The sequence below is a fragment of the Notothenia coriiceps genome, unplaced genomic scaffold (genome assembly GCF_000735185.1).
Source record: "Notothenia coriiceps isolate Sejong01 unplaced genomic scaffold, NC01 NC01_scaffold00019360, whole genome shotgun sequence".
Taxonomy (NCBI): Eukaryota; Metazoa; Chordata; class Actinopteri; order Perciformes; family Nototheniidae; genus Notothenia; species Notothenia coriiceps.
The window spans coordinates 470,977-476,976 of NW_011352061.1; the positions used below are offsets into that span (position 1 = coordinate 470,977).

General features: G+C 40.5%; 1 protein-coding gene across 4 annotated transcripts in view; it reads left to right on the forward strand.

The window, feature by feature from the left end:
* Positions 1-1,105: 1,105 nt before the first annotated feature.
* Positions 1,106-6,000, forward strand: part of nab1b (NGFI-A binding protein 1b (EGR1 binding protein 1)) — a 14,183-nt gene continuing 9,288 nt past the window's right edge. Inside the window, exons 1-2 of one of the 4 annotated variants that reach the window (XM_010778760.1) lie at positions 1,106-1,213; positions 4,727-5,015. The gene's annotated coding sequence lies outside the window, so the exon portion shown is untranslated. Of the gene's footprint in view, positions 1,214-4,462; positions 5,016-6,000 lie in introns of those variants that run through there. The other 3 variants (XM_010778761.1, XM_010778762.1, XM_010778759.1) reach the window with 3 other exon arrangements.

Genomic DNA, 6,000 nt, shown 5'->3' on the forward strand with positions numbered 1-6,000 from the left:
GCCTGGAGACTGAATCATGCCGCTCTGTTGTTCCCCCCCTCCGCTCTTTCTTTCCTCCTAAAGAGGGAACTTGGATGAAAAGAGCTGCTTTTTTAGAGCGCAAAGTGTTGAGGATGTGGGAAGGAGAGGGGAGGGAGGGGAGGGAGAAGGGGAGCAGAGCAGCGTGGGCGCTCTGACAGGGCGAGGGGCTGACAGGCCCAGGCGTGGGCGTGTCATTGAAATGTGTTTCTACTCCGGAGGGGGAGAAGAAGAAGAAGAAGAGAAAAGTTGCAGGGAGAAAGAAAAGGAGAAATTAGACAAACAGGCGTCTCCTGAAAAGTGAAATATGAAGAGGCTTCTTGCCAAATGAGATACATCCACTGTTTGGAGGCTTCTGTGGGGAGGGGGGGTGCAGGAGGAAAAAAAGTGACGCCTACTCTGTGGGAATGATTGACAGGACGACATGAAAGCACATTGCTGCTGTCGTGTGAAAACCTTGCACCGCTCGCTCTCGGCGGTTCTCATGTTTTGAGGACTACATTGAAGGGGTTTTTGGGGGGTTTAGGGAAACATTTAAGATCAAGGTCAGATGGAGTCAAAACAAGATGGAGTTTTGCCACATCGCAGAAAGGTGTTATGGGTAACCGGCAAAATTGCATCGTGAAGACCCGTTTGTCTGCATAATCTCAAACAACCAAAGAGCAATTTTCTTTAAGCCGCAAAATATCTTTGCTCATCGGTTAAAGTTTGCACAAAATGTACATGCCATGACATTTATATGACTTTAATTCATTAATTTAATTATTAAAACCATTCCTTTAATGCAGAAAAAGTCGATTTGATTCAACTTTTTCTGATCAACTCTCACTTAATTTAGTCTTCCGTACAGACGATCATGTAACTCTGGTCTCCATGCAGAGGAGAAGCCTAAACGAGCAGGGCTGTGGTGTGAACTTGGGTAAACTGGGAAACTGGGACTTGTGGGAACAGGCAGCCTGGGTGTCGACCTACCTCACAGTGTGGGTGGACATCCTATTTCCTGCTCTCGCTTTAATTTGCTTCTTGTTAGATATTGAGTGTGTGTGAAGGTGAGGGAGGGAGGAGAGAAGTGGGAGAGGAGGGAGGTCAAACGGGAAAGATATGGAGCTAATATTCTTTCCCCTCTCCGTTTCTTTTAGAATTTGATTTGATCCCCGTCTGCTCGGAGGCTGATCCACGGGAACGCCGTTAGAAGGTCATATCTGCATAATAACACACACACACACACACACACACACACACACACACACACACACACACACACACACACACACACACACACACACACACACACACACACACACACACACACACACACACACACAGAGAGCAGAAGCCAGACGTGGATTTAAAGACTACTGAAGGTGGGCAGATTGGAATTCTACCTGCCTACCTCATAAATATTTGCATGAAACTCTATTCTTGACTTCAGATGTACAAAATAATCTCAGTTTATAATTATTTCTTCCTTATGACATGCTCCTTTGTACTGTAGAAACTGGATTTTCAAGCAAAGATATACATGTACATTTCAGTGACATCTGCAATCATAACTCTATAGCAGCAACCAGTTAGCTTAGCTTAGTTTTAGCTCAAAGACTGGAAACAGTGGGAAACAGCTAGCAAGACTGTGTCCAATTCTTAGCAGGACAGTAAATAATTTAAACTATATCTTATACATTTCTTTAAAGTGTTAAATATCTGAATGTCTGTAGTATTTGTATGGTTGCCATTGCCAACAATGAATTAATATGACTTTAAAGGCAAGCTAAATTGCATTTGTACATATTATTATATATAAATATTCCAATAAGTATGTGCTATTCTCCATACTAATTGTAATTGTGCTGAAAAATAATACATTTTGGCTTATTAGTGATTTCTTATGTTTGTTTAACATTGTTGGTATCAGCATGATACTCCTGCCGGATGTTTTATTCATGCATAATCTGCCGTTTTGCTTTGATATTTGTATTAGTTTCCTTCTGAAATTAATTAGAGGATCTGAAAAGCACGCAGTCCCACCCCGTCCACACACACACACACACACACACACACACACACACACACACACACACACACACACACACACACACACACAGTACACATACTAGTTTTCTCATCATTTGGGCTTTTGAAGACACATAAAAGGAGCTGCAGCGTCGAGTGTAAATTGTTTTATTCTATTTTTCGGCTGCTGTGTTTGGGGTGTAATGGCGTTGGAGATGGGAGGGCGAGGCTTTTTGGGGGTGTGGGTGTGTCGTTGTTTGACAGAAGCCGTTCTGGTTTTGTCCCCAGGGTGAAACTCTGGTGGCGGCTGGCCTAATTCCCTAAAATAACTCATTGATGGGGAATCAAAGTGATCGTGTGGAGATTTGATTTGAGCTCTGAGCGACATTTACTTGCATCTTTGCTCGCTTTTTTGGGGTCTCATCTTACATGGAAATATTGAAGTTTCCCGCAATAGAACGCAGTATTTCCTTCCCCAGTTCTCAATTTAGTTTAAAGGGGCCCTATTATTCCTATTATCTGGGTTTTTTCTTCCCTGTAGTGAGTGGTATAGGTTTTGTTGCATGTAAATGGTCTGCAAAGGCTAAAATCCCGGTTAACCAATCACAACAGAGCTTACTACTAAAACGTTCCTATTTCTTATGGTAGTCAGTACAAGTTGTAGCTGGTTTAAGGCAGTTATGGTAGTATACGTATGAGTTCTTTATAGTCCCATCCTAGTATCAGTAATTCTGCAGTAGTGTGCATACTTAAAGGGAACCTTTGTCAGTTTATTGAGTTTTAATGGAGAAAAGAAGAGTCATTCTAGGGAAACACCATGCTGCAAATCAACCTAAAACACACTCACACACACACACACACACACACACACACACACACACACACACACACACACACACTTCCTGGGGCCCACTTCCCTGTGTTGAAAACCATTTTGCATGTCTCACATCATTGAAATCTGGAGTGACCGTTTGCATACAGCGTGTTTCATTGACGCAGTTCTGTTGCGCCATAGTTCCCTCACACGTGACTAAACACACACACACACACACACACACACACACACACACACACACACACACACACACACACACACACACACACACACACACACACACACACCTCGTACAGATATCAGTCAGTGTAACATTTATTATTCATTTTGTGACACATGTGCAGGTGACTCTTCTTCTGGCAATCCACTTACTGGCAGTTAAAGTGAGCGTATTGCTGTACTCTGGGTCAATATGAACTCCTATACTCAAATACCTCCATTTCAGAAATGCATTTTCTAGAAACTAGAATATACTAATACCACAACTACTGCTACAAAGTAGACTATGAAACAACTTATGCGTACATTTTACACAAAAAAATTGACATCTGGACAAAATGTACATATAACAAATATATATATATTAAATATATTTTATCAATTTATAGAGAAGATATTCACATTAAAACATAGTTCAAACTATTCTTTTAAAATGATTCTAAAAATCAATTTTAAGACATTTTAAAGTCATGACATCACTTTATCATATAGAAAAACGGTTGTGGCATAATGTGAGTGACCAATTTTAAAATCTTAAGACTATCAGTCTTGACAATATTTAAATGTGACGATTGAAATAGAGAGAAATTGTGCAGCATTAATTTAGTTTGAGAACATAAAGTGTGCAAACTGCTGTGTCTCTGTGGGTGTTGAACCTGCCTGTGTTTGGTATTCCGTGCAGAAAGCCTCCCACGCCCCGTGTGTCCGCCCACGCGCGGATTTGCGTCACGCAGGGAGCAGCGTGGGCGCGAGAGAGAGAGAGAGCGAGAGATAGAGCGAGCGAGAGAGAGAGAGAGGAATATCCCACTTTATTCTGCTGCCTGCATCAAGCTGCGTGTAGTTAGAACGCAGCAGACAGAAAGTGCTAACAAAATAAAAGCATGTGAAATATGACTTTATATTAACAACACATCTGGGTTTTTTCAACAGTAGTGGAAGAAGTATTTAGATTATGTGCTCAAGTAAAAGTCTTAATGCCACAAGTAAAAATACGGAAGTGCTATTAACATGTCTGTATCAAAAGATAATATAATAAGAAAATATCAATAATCAGAAATACTTTATTCGACCCTGGAAAATCCCATTATACAGTATGTATTCGACTCCAGGTACATTTAACACTTTTACAGTAATAAGTAAAAAATAGACTGCCATATAAAACTAAATGGAAAACACATTAATAAAATAAAGACGAATCCATGGTTCATTTTGCATAATGGCTGCTAGGCTATAAATATATATAAATATTTTTTTTTTAAATGCAGGGATCTATTACAGGTTTCAAAATAGAGGTTTATATTTTGTATTTGAGTATATTTAGTATATTAAACATTTTTCAAGGGCATAATCTCATGCATATAGCTTTTGGTCCAGTGCTTTTATTTTGTTAAGACAGCCGGAAGTGCTTGTTTGTGTGTGACTACGTCTGTGTTGACGGTGGTGAATAGTGCAGGGGAGTGGAGAGAGACGCTGGGAGAGGACTCAAACACTCACACACACTCACTCACTCACACACATTCACACACACATACACACACTCAACACACACTGGGAGGAAAAAGACGCACGGAAAGACGCACGAAGGTCAGAGGCTTTTTTTTTTTAACTGATATTCTGCGCTTTTTTTCTCCTCTCTCTCTACAGGAGAAAGAAAAAGTTTCCAGAGAGAGAGAGCAAGAGGAGAGCAGTGTCGCTCCGTTTGAGCACGCATAGACAAGCACGCGCGTCTTCTTTGGTCTTGGAAATAATTTTTGAGTTCTTCCTTTTTTTAGATTTGTTTGGCTTTGCTGTCCTGGGGGATCCCTTCTGTGCGGGCTTTCCTTTTTATATATTTTTGCACAAATTCACAAGTGAAACAGTGCAGAAGAAGAAGGAGAAAGAGCAGAAGAAGAACTGGACCAAGGCGGACCAAAAGGGGACAGACACTCACCAGGTAGGCACAATTATTCCTAAATCCTGCATGTTTCCTGAACATAGTGATGCTTTTATCCTTATGTCTGTCATAATTCTGCAAATTAGCACCAATCAACCCTTTATTATAGTGCTGGAAAAGCTTTCAAGTATCATAAGATGTCTGTAAAACTCTACTATAACGATATATAACTGCATTACTGAGCATTTGCTGTAAGTCTCGATTGGAAAATAAGAAATATAAATACATTAAAGGAGTTAATAATAGCCAAATGTGGTTTTAATCTCACACGTACTAAAGGAAATGATGAATATATGATAAGACATGAACAAAGCACAATTATATTTGTCATCATAAACCGGAGTTTATTTCTACTGATTTGTCATTTGAACAGCTTGTGTGTCATTGTCAACTGGGATGTTATTTGTAGCCGCTCTAGAGCCATTTTTAACACTCAGAAATGGTGTTAAATATGATAAAAATATGCATCTAAAGACCAAGAGGCACACATGTATAAACACATTTCCCGCGTTCCTAATGATGACTAAATATCATTGCTCCAGAGAAAAATTGGGACATTTCTCATGAATCATAAAAAAAATCAACACATTCCTCACTTAAGATAACCCTCTGCTGCTTGGAATTTCACCTGGAAAACTACACATCTGTCTGTGTGTGTGTGTGTGTGTGTGTGTGTGTGTGTGTGTGTGTGTGTGTGTGTGTGTGTGTGTGTGTGTATATAATCTGTGTGTGTGTGTGTCATTGCGCCGGCACACGCCTCAGTTCTCCAGGTGAAAAGCCAAACTCGCTAAACTCGCTTTTGTGTAGCAGGACTTCAATTAGTGCCTGCCATTCACTGCCTACCATAACTCGCATCATACACATGAATGCACACACACACACACACACACACACACACACACACACACACACACACACACACACACACACACACACACACACACACACACACACACACACACACACACAATCTCTCTCTCTCTCT